Genomic DNA, 18,184 nt, shown 5'->3' with positions numbered 1-18,184 from the left:
CGGCCGTAAGAGATTTCGCCTAATTAGGTTACTCTCCTCTCCGAATAGGAGGCTACACGAGTAACAACAACAAAGAGGAAGTCTGTTGTTACGAAGGATTAGTTTGCTAGAAAGGCAAATTTCAAGTATTTATAGACAAGGAAGTTTGGACACCAAGGAATTTCCAAAACCGACAATATTCTCAAGATATTATTAAAGCACAAATTCAGTTTCCATAATTCCTGGAATGCTCTGTCCAAAAATAATGATCGAAATCTCTCGAAAAATCTAATTAGTAAATGCACATTACTAATTCTTATATTTCCTACAAAATGAAATTAATAACCTTAATTAAAAGATTCTTAACTTACTTATGTTTCGATCCTGGGATTCTTTTACCTTAGCTATTAAGGAATAACTTTGAGCAATTAAAGAAATAAACATTCACAACACGTGTTCAAAGTATGTCGACATCCTTGCTTTGTAAGTTCTCTTTCACACTTACAACCTTGAAACCGATTTGCCACATTTTCAAACAAGTTTAAAATTGGTTCATCTGACTTTCAAAAACTATGTGATTTATCAAACAAACATTCAATCACAATCATGGGATTTACAGTTCTACCAAAACGAGTTTCGGTTATACCTCCACGTGAGTATTGTGCATAGTCACACTATATTTCCAAAATTCGGTTGACTACGTACAAATATCGGCTCCCCACATATATATGGTATCTAACTTATATGTGTTGCACATGTCCATAGGATCGGTTCCCATTTGTCTAAAAACGTGTTGTACATGTTCATAGGATCGGTTCCCCTTTCTGTTATAAACCTTGCTGCACCTCATACAAGGATCGGTTCCCCTTTTTGATGTACTACACCTCTTAGGGGATCAGTTCCCCTTTCCCAAATTTGGTCTGACAAAACACAAACCCGATCATACCATCTCAGGTGATTACTTAAGATCCGTTTCACTAATAAAAGTCATACCAATACATAAGTCAGGCCTTTGTGAATAATTCTACCAATAACACAACAAGTTGTGAACGGTTATACTCAATCACACATATTGGTTGTTCATAACATATGCAATGAATAACAAAGCCAATAACACATGACAATTTCCTATTTGGTTCACAAACAAGTTTATGAACTTACTTCCTTAGAACACATGTAAAATATTGTTCCCTAGGATGAAATCCTCACCTCATACCCATACATAATCAAAATAGCATTAAATGATTATGGTGATGTCTTATCTACAAAGTTTGATGGTTAAGCAATAAACCTCGTATTGTATTCCTTAATAGTATGTCTATCTAGAGTTCAAATATGCTTCACAATTATGTTTTCAATATGCACGACTTGAAATAGATGTTAGGGAATGAAACGGTTCAAGTCAAATATCACTAACCTCAGGTGGAAGGATGATTGTTGTCGTTATAGCTCCTTGCTTCTTCACATCTTCAAGACTTCGCAATGCTTGTAATGTCTCATATCCTAATACTTTCAAGCTAACCTATACGAAGTTGACTCTAGTACATAATCGAACGACTCTTAACATGAGTTTTGATTCACTAAAAATATGACAACCAAACTTGACATACCAATGCTTGGTGGGTTCAACCGATCTATGCTCTAAAAATATCCCCCTTTGTCGATTTTAGTGACAAAACTCTTACATATGGATAAAAAAATTACAAGAATTCATTACACATACACTTGATTCCCGATTCAACAACACAGTAAACTGCTTATATTCAATCCTTGAAAAATGTTATTGTTGACATTATAATAACAAAGCTAATACTCCTCCTAAGGAATATAGATAGATATTCAATCCGCACGTCTTTGTTATACCACTTCATATGACATGTTACTCCCCCTTAGTCTGTGCTTTCACCCTTTCGTTAGATAAACGTTCAAGCACCAATGTTCTTTTCCTTAGCGACACCAATCAATATAAAATCAATTCCAGTATCACTTGTTTACTCCATATATTTCTCCCCATTTTTGTCAAAAAATGACAAAGAAACGAAAAAAATAAAGGACAAAACGAAAAGAATCTTACAAATCTCAAAATAGACTTGCAATATGTAGAGTTAGGCACGAGGGTTCCACACATCATGTTATGATAACCAATATCAAAAACGAAACTACAAGTGGTTTTATTTTGATATGTTACCAAGGAACAATTGTCCTAAAAAGTTTCTCCAATTTAGTTTAGCAAACCAAAAATCAACTAAGCACCTTAGTCCCTTTGCTAAACCGATTGTTCAAAAACAACCGCTTAATTTGATAAGACCAAAATAAAGATAACTCTATTTTTCTCATCAGGTTCTAATTATCCATAAACTTAGACCTTTCAATTTCAAACAAGAAAAGTACTAGGTTAGTTAACTAGCATTTCTTGTTAAGGCATTCGATTGGACTTGAATAAACGAAACCTCACTTCGATAAGTCTGACTAAGATCAGAATTAACTTAGTTTCTCTTATCCAGAATCAAATTGGACTAAAAAACTCATCCCGTAATCCTTTTATTTCGTTAAGCCATAAATAATTCATACAAACGAACATAAATCAACTTGCATAATTATTCATCTCAACCGGAAGCAATTGAAACAACATAAGCATTTGCACCGAAATTTTGTAAGCCTAAACAATTGATACCGCACAATAAAACAAGATAACAATAGTTTTTCTTAACCGGAACCAATTGACTCACACACATCCACATACACATCATGGAATAAACATCAATTGAACCAAAATTTTGTTAAGCAAAAACAATAAATATATATGTGTTTAAGGGTGACAACCGTTTCTACTGATTTTTGGTAAATTTGGGTGTGTGTGTGGATGAGAAACGAATTTAAACCTAAAAAAATGCACTGCACGGGAGTTCTTTTGATTCGAGAGATCAATCTATACAATACTGGCCTAAACCAATAAATGGTCGTTCCAAACTTGCTTCGATCACAAAGTGAAGGAGATGGGGTTGATCTTAGGGAGGGAAGCGAAGAAGGTGTTAAGATTGTAAAGGTGTTGGCTGTTTATGACTTGTATCAGAATTTCGAACTAGCTTGCAATAATGTAAGCTATTAGTTCTGAGTGTTTTATGGATACTGATGACAACACTTGGTTTTTATGTGTCGTTTTGAAATAGGATAAGAGCCTATTTATACAAGTCATAAAGCACAAACCTCGTCTCTCGTAGGAAGTGGAGGAAGTGGAGTGATGGAGTAGTGGGGTCATGCTGGTGATTGTCGCACGATCAGGCCCACTTCTCCTATCATCGCTAACCGTTCATGTCTTCCTGACACGTTCTTTTAGTGGCGCGTTGCACGTTGCACGTTGTAAACTGCCAGACTGATACCCCAGTAAGCATCCCCCAGTTTACATGTTTGATGTCTCGAGTGTGGATCATGGGACCCACAAGAAATAACATACGGTGCTAGGTTTAAATAACTGGGTTATTTAGGAAATCGATATTCAAGAAATATCGTGTATACTCTATGCATGCAATGCATCGAATATATTCAATACGTATAAAAGCATCGCTGTTTTAAAGCTTAACGGAGTAAGTCACGGATTAAGCGTCTTAAAACAAAGCATGTCTAGCCATCTTCGAATGATCATTTGGAGACTGCACAGGCAAGCTCTCCATTGGCCGATCACTCCATTTGGTAGAGTGACAGATGGTAACCACCACGACACCTTATTGGCCGTTTAAATCCTATCCTGGGATGCCCAAGCAAGCTGGTAGAGTTAGACGGACGAGATGATCTATGACGCTCATATGCGACCGTTGATGGAATTTTAGGGTTTTGAAGAGGTGCGCAAGCATCACTTTTAAGATTGAACGAAACCAAGCATGGGAAACGTTTTTGGTGGGACCGACCAGACATGTGTGTAGACGGTCTGCCGGTGTGCATGTCCATGCTGTCTCGTTTCACGAAGGTGCAATCTAGGTCACTCAATTTGACCGGCAAAGGTGAGTGGTTGAGATCGGTTTGCGACAGGAATCCTATGCCGCAAAGGATTTGGAAACCACACGACTTATGACTTTTAGGCACGCCTTTCGAGGTGCACGACCATGGTTGGCCCTGGCCGACCGATCACGTGTATATATGGGCCCACGGTGATCACGTTGATACTCTCCGGACCTTCTTAGTCTATACCTGCACCCTTCATCCAAGCCGGCAAAGATGGACGCTCGTGATCAAACTGCGACAGTTATGCGGTGCAGAAAACCCTAATTAGGGTTTTAGAATTGTTCACGAGTACACAACTTTGGCCAATCGAATTGGCAAGATGCGTTCCTCCTTTGGGGAGGTCGATAGCGTGGGGCCCATATTGGACCGACAATGAACTCGTTCGTACCTTCCTGGAGGTCCTAAATTCGATCGAAGCCATCCAACTATGCCGACAAATTTGGATGGTCGTGATCGTTTTTAAGACGCTTTGAACTTTTCTGCGACCCTTGGAAGCATCGCGGCTGCCATGTTTGGAGAAGACGTTTAGTTGCTCCACGGCCTTGTCGTGAGAAACCGATCAGGTAGATGGGAAGTGGGCCAGTCAACGTGCACGCTAGTACTTCCCTGATTATTCGTGGGATGATCTAAGTCGTCCAACTAGGCCGGTGAAGTTGGACGGTCGTGATGGTTTTGAGACCGTTTTGGACAGTCTAACTCATTTGATTTTACATAACAGCTTCGGCCGCTCAACTTTGAGCCGGCGTATTGGAGGCGCTGGAAGGTTTGATGATTGTTCGACCGGCTAGGGAAAAAGTAGGCCAGTCGGCAATCATCACGATGATAGCCTACTCCTGCTAGGGTTCGTCTAGGCTGGTTAAATCATGCGGCCAACTTGCGTGGCCGTGATCGTTTCTGAGACTGACACGGACAGTCCAAATTTCCCTTAGGGAATTAAACAAGCTCGATCAGGGCTAATATCAGCATGCCAATACGAGATTCTCTTTGTCAGAGAATGGTAGGGCCCACGGGTATTTCGTGCATGCCTCATTATTGACACTTGGAGATTCGTGTTACTCTGCTGAGAGTAGACACTCAGTCGTCATGCCGCACCAATAATGAGAGTTCTGCTGAGAACAACACAGAAATACTAGGCGAATTATGCATTAATTAATATTGCTGAAAATTCACAGAATATTTGGGATTGTTGCTTCATGCACCATTCTGGATGAATTTTGTGTATTTATTGAATTGCTTCGAATAAATAGAGCGGAGAGGATTTTTTGCACTCATCGCTTATCAAATGGCTTAACCCTTTGTAGGCTGTCGGCACGTCAAATATTGGTTTTACAACTTTAGCCCTGAACTAAAATCCACCATCAACAATAAGTCCCCTAGCTAGCACATAATGGTTGCACTATTGTGGGTTAGGCATTAGATGGTGACATTGATAGACACATTTTTGTGTCTAATTTGATCTCAATACTATATATTGTTGGCACTCGTGTTTGTACTAATTTTGATATTTTATGTATTTGTAGGTATTTTTTTTTGGAAATATATATTGTTGGAAAAATCGGCTCGAAAAGTTGCCAGGGGCACCCTTGAAGGACATTTGTTAAAGGCACTCTCATTCTGCATAAGGGGCACCTCAGTTGGGCTCCTGCTATTTTCACCCCCGGTTTGGTTAGGGGGACACCATCTTCATCATTCAAATTTCAAGTTTTTGGCGGGAAAATGGAGCAGTGAACTGAAGTTTAAGTGAAGAATTTGACGTGATTTCATCAGACTCAATAGCTGAAATTCTTTGGGATGACGTGATTGGGCTTATCAGGCTTGTTAAAGGCCTTTGGTTGGATTGAAATTGGCTGGAGAAACCGAGAGAAGAAATCAGGGCACACGTACACGAAAGAAGATATTCCCGGGACAAATTACATTGCTCGATTTTGGGGAATTGGGACACGTTCTGGAGCGTGCAAAAGAAGGTTTTAATATTGTTTGGAGTGTGTACACAAAATTCAACTGCGTGAAGAGTTAATTCAGGGAAGAAAATATTCCCGAAAATATTATATTCACTGCCGAATATATGGAGATCACTGTGAGTTATTACAGAGGATTTTCTTCACCTGTTGTGTATAAATAACATCTTGGGGTATCACTTTGGGGGATAAAGAGAGAGGAGATAGTCTGGGAGAGTTACAGAGCATCAGAGAGTGAGAAAAAATCGAGTTGCAGAGCTTCCATTTGTGCTGCTGCACAGCTAAAGACCACGAAGAACAGACTACCCTAGGTCGTCGTTTATCAACAGTGACAGCGACAGTTTAATGTGGGTCGTAGTATTTCAAATACTACTGCACTTCATATTTATCGTTCTTTGTAACAGTGCTTTGCAACAATTATAAACGTTGCAAACACACGATTTTTATCATTTTCTCCATTTCGTCATTTGTAAAACATTTGTGAGCATCAATGAAATATTTGAGAGGTTTTTCAACATGAGGAGCTAAACCCAATCCCAGGGGTGACAGAGGAAGCCATTCTACCAATAATTATGTGGTAATTTCTATTTTATTTATTTGTGCAATATTTTTATATGATTAATTGCATTGAAAAAAATGATTTAAATGGTTATTATTAATCAAATGTATTTTCTCTTGATAAAGCATTCTTAGTTTTATATTCTTGATGCATTATACTTGCGACTAACATTTGATATTTTGGAAATAATTAAGAATCAAATCAATTGTTTAAATTGCATAATTAAAAAATAAATAAAATTACATAAGTATTGTTGAATGGTGGAATCTTCACCCCTATTTTCTCCATAAAAATTCGTATCACTTGATTAAATTTTCTACATTTCTAAGTTTTACTTAAATCAAAAAAAAAAAATTATTCCCTTCACAAGTCTGAAAAGAACCCTGTTTTAACCACTATTTACTACAAATTTTGAGAAACATCAGACATATACAACACAGGAGACGAGACAAAGGAGGTTTACTTGGAGGAATTCATACTCGTCCATGTGAGCGGGCGTGATCACAAAGCCTTGGTGGGACCGGCTTCCTCCTTTGGGTATTTGGAACAAGAAAGGAATCCTTCTTCTACTGGGTTTCCGCAAACGAGCTTATGAAAGGGGGTCGCTTCTCCTTTTTTTTTTTCGTTCTCCCTCTAGTCTCGTGCTCCCCGTTTCCGAATTGCTGCTGTCGCCGGAACTCGTCGCTGCTGGCATCGCCAAACTTGCCGCTGACGCCGGACTTGCTGTTGTCGCCGGACCTGCTGCTGTCGCAGGACTTGCTGTTGTTGCTTCCCATTCGTACATCCATTGATAACAAGGTATGTGCTTCGTTAGTCTTCCCTCGTTTATATGCGGCTTTTCTATATATATTTTTTTTTGCGTGGATGCAAACCCTAATTCTTAGGTATGCCTCCTTGAATATTAGGGTTTGATAAACATACATTGATTGTTATCCCATACTTGTAGTATTCATACACGGCAAATAGGGATCCTTTTTCTTCCGGGGACCCGTGAGCTTGCGAAATATAAAGAAGGCTTGAGAATATTCCTTCCGTCACAAAATTGCTTTCTTCTCTATCTCAGGTATTGCTCCAGAACTTTATCTCCAATTGATGATGATTTTTTTTGTTTCTGATACAATCGCAGTTTCCTCTTGCAGTATCTCATGGAGGTTGTTGGTAATGACTACTCTGTTGTCTCTCCGGAAAGGAGTTTCGAAGTCAATAAGCATGTTGATGCGTTCGAGGAAGTAATGACTGCAATCGATCTTCCACTTTCGTGAGTTTGACCGTGTTATACAGGGCATGTCTGTTCCACACTTGCACATCGTCCGAGATCGTATTCATATTCTTTTGACTTCAATCGACGTGGAGGCGTAAAGAAGCGTTGCAACCACCGGTAAGCGTAAGAGCTGAGAGATTCGTGACACGACTAAAAAGGCGAAGGGTTGAACACATGCGGCCTCTGAATGAAAACATGTGTGACTACAAAGTCCATGACGGTGTGATAGTCCTTGACTCCGATGCAGACGAACCCGATCACCCGAAGGTTACTAGTAAAATCTCCAACATTGCGTTAGCTCTTGAGGAGAACACGAACGATGCCCCTCCTGGGGATGTTGAAGCAAGGAACGCTGCTGATGCAGAAATATCTGAGTGAGAAGTTGAGACGGACCTGAAGGACGTAGCGGCGGCTGGAGTAGGCTTTCGCGGTGAAAGCGTGGTTGACCTCCTTGATGATTATATCTCCTTGTTTCATTCTCTTTTAGTTCTCTTCTCTTTTTTTTTGGACGAGTATTTTCTCGTAATTTTTGAACACTTTCTCCTTATACTCAGTGGTGGCTGAGTTTAAGGTCTTGCTCTTGCTTTTACTTGTTTGAACAAAGTTTCTCCTTCATATTATCTTGAGACAAATCTTTCAACAAGGTTATGTTAAGATTTTCTCTGTATAACCGACACATAGGTAGTGATGTGTTTTTATGTGATTATACGCTATTCTCATGATAGAAGGAATGCAATAATGAAAATACCACAAACCTGCCCGTTTAGTCTTCCTGGTCAGGTGGTAATTGAAAGACCGCTTCATCGGAGTGAACTGCCGTTCAAAAACTTCCCATTTTTCTCTGCATATATTTACTCAACGTTTCCGAAAGATATGAAATTAGGGTTTCCTTTCTTGGTTTTAATTGAGGGTAATGATGAAGGTTTTAGGTTTGTTCAAGACTTTGTGTCATGACTCGAGGGTAAAGGGATTTCTAAAAAAGGGAATAATACTTTGATTAATTGAAAAATTGAAATCCTAAAAATTATGAATGCAAACAATGCAATCATTTTGAATGAATTATAAATGTTGCATGAAGAGAAAATCGTCAAAAGACTACGGGTAACGCTGGAGGAAAGGCAGCACAACGTTTTAGATATTTTAATGCTTGAGCCATCGTGAATGAATTGTCACACCTTCCAGTTTGTCAGAGTTGATGGTCTTGCAATTGCCGCCCAAAATAACGTCTGCCACCAAGTACGGTTCATCCCCCTTTGCTGCTGGTGAATCGGATTGAGCAGTTATCTCTAGTGATATGCTCCCGACTTGAAATGTGGTTCTCTTCATTACCATATCTCCGATTCGAAACGGGTTTGAGTTTGGTACAACTTCTTGATTCTGGGACATGTCATCATCGGCTGAAACAGCTCCCAGGTTCTTAGCGAAGCGCTTGAACGGACCGGCATCCCACTCACATCTCTTAATAACGGTCAGGTTGTTGATTGAAACGAGTCCCCAAGTTTTGGCTGGGAGAGGAGTTGTTGTTTGCAAAAAGGGTTGTTCGGTGAGACTTACTTGAGCTCGAAACCTTTTAAGGCATGCTGACGGGATCTCTCCAGGAAGTTGTGCTACATCTGCAAGTCTTAGAGTTTCCCTGTTATCGTGTACCCACGAACGTGCCAAGATCATATCATAATTCGGATGTTCCTTGATTATGCAAAACCTAGCACGTGTCAGATCGTCGTTCACCTTGACCTCAAGATCGATGTATCCATAAACGTCACGAATTTCCCTTCTGAATTCTTGATTGCGGTTGGGTTGCGAATAACTTCCTGCTTTGAAATATTGGCGGATTTCAGAGTCTTGACAGTGACGATGTTGAACTCAGAGGTTGTATCAATCAGTGTGTTATCGAACTCAACATCCTTCAAGTGAGTAACGATCAAAAGTCCCCAGTTTCTTTGGCCGATTGCGTCTTCCAGGAGAGATCGTGGTTGCAGAGTTGTTCACTTTTCTGAGTATAAACGCCTGCCTGACTTGATGCGGTTGAGAGCAACAAATATGTCTTGACTCTGTGCCTTGGAGAAGTACAAGATTTCACATAAATGTTCCATCATAGACTGTACAGTCTTGCGAACAGAATCCCTGGAAACCATGCAACTCCTAATAGCAAGAGGATCTCTATGAATGCCTTCGTTTCCCAATTGGAGTTCTCCCGTCTCTACATTTTCTCTGAAAATCTTCTTTAATTTGTTGAAATCCTTGGTCGGGTGATGGACGAACCTATGGTAATGAAAATATTTGGGATTTTCCATTTATTCCTCAGTCGACGGACGTCTGAGAGGAGGTAGTTTGACCGCCTTATCTTTAATCCACACTTCCAAGATCTCTATGACTTCATTCATGGGAAAGGGGAAATACGGAACTGTATCTCCTGTTTCAGGAGTCTTGCCCGCTCCCTTTTGAGATGGAGTTGTCTGCATTGGAGCTGCGCGCTTAGATTGTTGTTCTGTCCCTGAAGCTTTTCTTTTTCCTCCTTCGCCCACTACGCTCACCAAAGGACCAGTGTTATATTGTTTTTTAATGAGACGTCTGCTTCCTTGACTTTCACGTGCCTCTTCATCCCGAACAATTTTGTTTCTTTCTAACAACGTCGGGGATGTTGTGGCTAAATGCTTAGCAGACTCATGAATTTCACAGAATGTTTGGAAATCCAGATTCTCTTGTAAAGCACGGTATATGGGTATCATTCCGTTAATGCATGACTTCACTAACTGGAGTTCGGTGACATTCAGATCATCAAAATCCAGTGCTTGCATCTTAAATCTCTTGACGAAATCATTTGGATGCTCGTTGTTTCGTTGAAACATTCTTCCTAAGTCTGAGAAGGTAATCTGCTCAGACACGAAGAAATACTTTCTGTAGAAAGCACAGTACCATCAGAAAGGGTGAATTGACGAGAGGTGTATCCTCTAGGAAGGGAAATCCGCTGCACTTCTTGAGGATATGGAGGATGATGCTAATGTACGCTCTTTGTATTTCATTTACCACGATTCTGGAGGAGTCGCTCCAGGTCCTTACGTGTAACGAATTTGGATGGCTGATCCATTTCCCTCGGACGTTCAGACTTCTTGTCTTTCCATCACGAATTTGGGCTCTAGAAAGGACTTCTTTTCTTTCCATCAAATCCACCATTGTAATAGGGGGTTTTCCTCCTCTATCTCCTCTACCCCCTCGTCCCGATAAAGGAGTGGTAGCCGCTCTGGTAACAGATGGGGGTGTCATACTTGAAGAAATGCCAGGATTTGCAGCTGCTCTATCTATGGTGATGGGAGGTGTCAAAACCAATGGGATATCTCCTGCTCCGTTGGTTTGGTGGTAGAGGACGTAATTCCACAAGTTGCATTGATCGTATTGACGAGCTGTATGGTGACGCCACTAATTGGGATATCAACACTGTAAGGATTGGTTGCTGATTCATACCTAAGATCCACCATCTTGGAATTTATAAATTGAACTAGGTATTGAAGAAATTGACTTCACAACCGAGAGATTAATCTCCCACTGTGGTCGCCAGCTTTTTATGGGTGAAAACTGTTTCTACTGGTTTTTGGTAAATTTGGGTGTGTGTGGATGAGAAACGAATTTAAACCTAAACAAATGCACTGCACGGGAGTGCTTTTGATTCGAGAGATCAATCTATACAATTCTGTCCTAAACCAAAAAATGGTCGTTCTAGACTTGCTTCGGTCACAAAGTGAAGGTGATAGGGTTGATCTTGGGGAGGGAAGCAAAGAAGGTGTTGATATTGTAAAGGTGTTGGCTGTTTATGACTTGTATCAGAATGTCGAATTAGCTTGCAATAATGTAAGCTATTAGTTCTGAGTTTTTTATGGATACTGATGCAACACTTGGTTTTTCTGTGTCGTTTGGAAATAGTTGAAGAGCCTAGTTATACAAGTCATAAAGCACAAACCTCGTCTCTCGTAGGAAGTGGAGGAAGTGGAGTGATGGAGTAGTGGGGTCATGCTGGTCATTGTCCCACGATCAGGTTTAATCCCACTTCTCCTATCATCGCTAACCGTCCATGTCTTCCTGACATGTTCTTGTAGTGGCGCGTTGCACGCTGCACGATGTAAACCGCCATACCAAATCCCAGTAAGCATCCCCTAGTTTGTGACATGTTTGATGTCTCGAGTGTGGATCGTGGGACCCACAGGAAATAACATACGGTGCTAGGTTTAAATAACTAGGTTATTTAGGAAATCGATAATCAAGAAATATCGTGTATACTCTATGCATATAATGCATCGAATATATTCAATACGTATAAAGCATCGTTGTTTTAAAGCTTAACGGAGTAAGTCGCGGATTAAGCGTCTTAAAACAAATGCATGTCTATCCATCTTCGAATGATCATTTGGAGACTGCACAGGCAAGCTCTCCCTTGGACGATCACTCCATATGGTAGAGTGACAGATGGTAATCACCACGACACCTTATTGGCCGTTTAACTCCTATCCTGGGCTGCCCAAGCAAGCTGGTAGAGTTGGACAGACGAGATGATCTATGACGCTCATTTGCGACCGTTGATGAAGTTTTAGGGTTTTGAAGAGGTGCGCAGGCATCACTCTTCATTTTGACCGAAACCAAGCATGGGAACCGTTTTTGGTGGGATCGACCGGGCATGCGTGTAGACGGACTGCCGGTGTGCATGTCCATGCTGTCTCGTTTCACGAAGGTGCGATCTAGGCCACTCAATTTGACCGGAAAAAGTGAGTGGTTGAGATTGGTTTGCGGCAGGAATCCTATGCCGCAAAGGATTTGGAAACCGCACAGCTTATGACTTTTGGGCGCAGAACCATGGTTGTCCCTGGACGATCGATCACCTGTATAGATGGACCCACGGTGATCACGTTGATACTCTGCGGACCTTCTTAGTCTATACATGCACCCTTCATCCAAGCTGGCAAAGATGGACGCTCGTGATCGAACTGCGAAAATTATGCGGTGCCGCAAACCCTGATTAGGGTTTTAGAATTGTTCACGAGCACACAACTTTGGCCAATCGAATTGAGCCGGCAATGAACTCATTCATACCTTCCTGGTGGTACTAAATGCGATCTAATCCATCCAATTATGCTGACAAAGTTGGATGGTCGTGATCGTTTTTAAGATGCTTGGAACTTTTCTGCGACCCTTGGAAGCATTGCGGGTGTTGTGTTTGGAGCAAACGTTAAATAGATCCACGGCATTGCCGTGAGAAACCGATCGGGTAGATGGGAAGTGGGCCCGTCAACGTGCACGCTAGTACTTCCCCGATCATTCGTGGGATGATCTAAGCCGTCCAACTAGGCCGGTGAAGTTGGACGGTCGTGATGGTTTTGAGACCGTTTTGGACAGTCTAACTCATTTGATTTTACATAACAGCGTCGGCCGATCAACTTTGAGCCGGCGTATTGGTGGCGCTGGAAGGTTTGATGATTTTTCGCCCGGCTAGGGCAAAAGTGGGCCCGCTGCTGATCATCACGATGATAGCCTGCTCCTGCTAGGGTTCGTCTAGGCTGGTTAAATCATGCGGCCAACTTGCGTGGCCGTGATCGTTTCTGAGACTGACACGGACACGGATAATCCAGATTTCTCTTAGGGAATTAAACAATCTCGATCGGGCTAATATAAGCATGCCAATACGAGATTCTCTTTGTCAAAGAATGGTAGGGCCCACGGGTATTTCGTGCATGCCTCATTATTGACACTTGGAGATTCGTGTTACTCTGCTGAGAGTAGACACTCAGTCGTCATGCCGTACCAATAATGAGAGTTCTGTTGAGAAAACCACAGGAAATACTAGGCGAATTATGCATTAATTAATAATGCTAAAAATTCACATAATATTTGGGATTGTTGCTTCATGCACCATTCTGGGTGAATTTTGTGTATTTATTGAATTGCTTCGAGTAAATAGAGCGGAGAGGATTTTTTGCACTCATTGCTTATCAAATGGCTTTGCAGGATGTCGGCGCGTCAAATATTAGTTTTACAACTTTAGCCCTGAACTAAAATCCACCATCAACAATATGATATAAACTCAGGCTTTTCTAAAACAGGAAAACAATTAACTAACAAGATTGTTACCTCAAATTTCGCATCCACTTCTCCAATATGATTGGATCTTCCTCCAGGAAGAATTGATATCGAAATATCATCATGTTGTCATCCTTATGCAAAACAAAAGAATAACAACAACCCTCAACCTTTACCAAAGAAAGGTTGAAAATCGGCTTTAATAATTGCAAGCAAAAGTTGAAACCGTCGAAACACATATGCTTTTATGCTAAACCAAGACCGATTCAACATATCGTGACTTTTTCACATATTGTTTGTACCAGAATCCTTCATGATTCTTTGATAAAAAGCCTACCAACATGGGCTAGAACTTAATCCTGCTAAATAAAAATTTCACCCAAACCACAAGGGTTCACAATATATGAAATTGAATATTAAGGTAGTAAAACCGAAATCAAACATCCCATAAACATACATAACAATAAGATAAAAGCATTCAATCATAGGCTATGTAAACCAAAAACTATCACAAGAAAAATTATAAATCAAATAATTTTATTCATAATAAACCAATACAATCAATAAAATAAATCAAAAATTGATGTCTATTTTATTAGATTAAGTAATACAACAAATAACTTAATCTCCAGAATACCCTCCATTATTTACCGAAGATTCTTCGGTGTTTTGATTCTTAGGTCTTCTCTTCTCTTTCAGATGATTTAGTCTTTGTTTCAGAAGATTCAATTCCACAATCGACTTCAAGAGGTTTGACTCGAGCAGTTTTTCATTCACTACTGCAGTTTCCAAAAGCTCACGAGCAACTTCAAAATCTCCCATTAGCATAAGCATAAGCTTAAAAGAAATATGATTCTTTTTATGTTCGCTTGAGAAATAACACTTGAACTCAACTGGAAAGGTCTTAAGTTTTCGAAGTTGAGATTCAATGTCAATAGTATCTTCACCCATCTTTGACCGCTAACAAAACATAAAAGGGTATCGGTCCAAAAAGATGGTTTATATAATAATTCAAACTTGATTTCCAAGGATGAAATACCTAATCGCGGTAATTTATTTGTGAAAATATATGCTTTCGGAAACATCTCCTAATTATCATGACCTAAGAGTTCTGAAAATATTTAAAAAATATTTTTCTTAGGGACATCCCAAAGATTCGAGAGTGTTTTTCTAAAAACAGAAGAGATATTCCAAGTATAAGAATACTTTAGATATTCAAAATCATATTTTTGTGCTCCTTTTAAGAATTTCCCTTTTTATTTGAATTGAGCACAACATAGGGAAATTCCGAAAGACAACATCAGTTGTTGGAGTGAGTTAGTGATAGCTCGGGGTTTATGAAGCACGATCCATCATGATATTTCTGAATATATATCCTTTTGGGATTCTTCCAAGAATAAACTTCTTTCACTGTGTCACAACAGGAGCGATCTGATTTAACAGAATGATCATCTTGATGATCATAATTGTGACTTGAAGTTTTTTGAGTTGTGTAATGATCAGAACTCTTATATTGATCTGGGAATTTTTTTGAATATGACATCATCATTCGATGAGATTGTTTCCTGGATCCAATTTTAGACAGTTAATCAACAATAATACATCATGACTTAAAATCATTCCCTTTTGTGTGTAAGTGTTGATCTTTAATTATGTTTGAGGGATAATCATTGTCACCATTTATGACAGTTGATCTTGACTGGATACTAGTCAGAAGATTATCCCTAAAGATGTATTCATCATGATTCTTGTGAGAGATTCGACAATTTGAATCATAATGTTGTATATTAGTTAAGAGATTCTGAAGGTTAGAATCACATATCCCTATTTTAACTAATATATCTCATTTGGCTTGATAAGGTTCAAGATCTTTAGATTCGGCATCTTCATGAATTAAGAAATCTCTGACGTTATTTTCGGCAGATGGATAATAGGTATTATCCTTTAGATTATATTTTTCAGCAAGATTTCTGAAAAATTTGATCTCATTACAGTCATCTAAATCTGACTTCCTTTGCTCTGTCGCGTTCGTAGTGAGCTTTATCTTCTCCGGTGAGGTCGATTGCAGGAAAGATCCCATCAATGATATTCTCAGCAGTTTTAGTACTCCTTCTTTAGGAAACTCGTACTTGGTATACATTTGTTGGATTTATCCCTATTGGTAACTATAAAGGCGTTTTCAGATAATTTTTGATGTCGATATGAGATTTTGTAAGATTCTGTTGAGTATCTGTGAGTTCTCTTTGGTCTGAATCCAACGTTTTCAAGGATTAGCAGTAAATTTTTATGAAAACAGGTTACCAGGGAGTTTTGTTATGCAGGAAGAGATACATGTGATTCGGGGCGCACTAACCTATTTACTAAGGTCAAACTCGAAAGAGAGAGTAAGTGTTGGTAGGGATAACTCTCCCGGCTAAACCTGTAATGGATTTACACAAACTGAGTCAATGGGACGTTTCTATGTTTGGATTGGTGGAAATTTCTTACTTCCTAAGAGACCATGATTGATATTTGTAACTGAGTGAACAACCTCCCATTGTGGTCTCCAAAATGTAGTTACCTAAAATCTGAGAGAGGAAGTGGGATTCTGGGGTTTCTGAAAGTGAGTTACGGGAGCTTGAGCACGAACAATCTTCGCCTAAACCACGCACAGTGTCTGTTCAAAGGATGCTTTAGTCACATGAAAGAGGTTTAGGGTTGTTCTTAGGGAGGGAATCAGATGAAGAGAGATATGATAAAATCCTAGGATTTGAAGAAGAATTGCTCTGAGAGGTTATGAGAAAGTTATTGTAGCTTGGAGAAATAAATGACCTATTTATAGCTAAATTTTATATTCTCAAGTCGGTGAAGATAAGGATTGCTTTACATATCGTGCAAAGCAATTCTCCCGTCTCTTTAGGAATAAGTATAAACTAGGTTGAGTTTATCTCATTATTCCACCGCCTTTACTCTCTTCTGCGGTGAGAAATTAGCCGGGTATTTCTCATACGTGTCGTAGATCGCCAGACCGAACCCTGATCATTATCCCCCATTTATGTGAAGCGGAGTCAGCCTTTGTGATGACATGTTGAGAGAGATAAATATTCTCTTTAGCCGAGTTAGCCGAGATAGAGATATATTTTACGATTTTTAAGAATGACTATGATGAGTCACGTGAAAAGGCATGGGATGCCTCAGAATTCGTGTGAAGAGGAGATTTGATTCCTACATGAGGCTCGTGCGTACCATGGGGAATATTCAGCCTTATCCCAGATTTGCAGAGAGATTTGAATCTCTCAGAGATTTTGCAGAGAGATTTAAATCTCTCCGAGATTTTGTAGACGAATCAAAATCTTTACAAATATTTTCTTAACGAATCCGGATCTCTCTATGGTAAGCTGTGACTTGTACTGGAGAGATAGAAAAGGTTTTGTACGCCCGATTATTTCCGCTGTGAGACTTTGACTCGCTTGTTTTTGACCAGCGTATCTTGCAAAGATGTGCTAGGAATCAACTGTGTGTCCATATGATGAGCCAAAAAGACCAGTGTATCTCGAAATGATGTTCTAGGAGTATGTCGAAAGGGCTCAGAGGTATAATAACCAGTGTATATCGTGGGTATGTCCTAGGAGTTATTCAGAAACCGTCGAGTCATAGCCTAGAGCAGACATGACCAGTGTAACTCGCGATGATATACTAGGAATCAGTCCTTGATCTCAAATAGGGTGAGTCGTGTATACAAGAGACATGTATATCTCCTATATGGGTCATAAGTCCGCCAGGGACGTATTTACGCATATATATAGCCTAAATGACCAGAAACATCTCGTCGAGGATATATACTAGGAATCATAGCATCACAATCAACTCCGTCTCGTGAAGCATGTTAGAATTGTGGTTGTTCTTGTTCATAAGTCTACTGGGACGTTTTACGCTCTACAGAACCTACGTGACCAGCGATATCTCGTCGAGGATGTGCACTAGGAGTCATGGCATCACGACCAACAATGTCTCGTAGGGACGTATCTTAGAAATCGTGGCCAAGAATGTCTTGAGGAACAACGGACCAATCTCTCATGAGAGTGAAATTTTGTCTATGGTCTTGAAATGACATTTTTACCCCTTACCGAATTTCATCATCTACATTAAGTTATCTTAGCTTTGATTGTAAGCAAACCTGATTTGAAAGACTATATAAGGGAGAACTCTAGCATCTGGAAAACCTAATCCCGACACTTATGTGTGTCCTAGTTGGAAAATAGAGTCGATTCTCCTTTAACGTAGGTTTTCCAAAACCATTATTAGGTTAACGACTCGAAGACTTCATTTGGGATTCGTGAAGCCAGATCCAACTAATTTATCTGTAGTTGCGTATTCTGATCTTAC

This window comes from Papaver somniferum, chromosome 5, assembly GCF_003573695.1.
Source record: "Papaver somniferum cultivar HN1 chromosome 5, ASM357369v1, whole genome shotgun sequence".
Classification (NCBI taxonomy): Eukaryota; Viridiplantae; Streptophyta; class Magnoliopsida; order Ranunculales; family Papaveraceae; genus Papaver; species Papaver somniferum.
The sequence above is the reverse complement of the archived record's forward strand: the minus strand, read 5'-3'. Positions refer to the sequence as shown.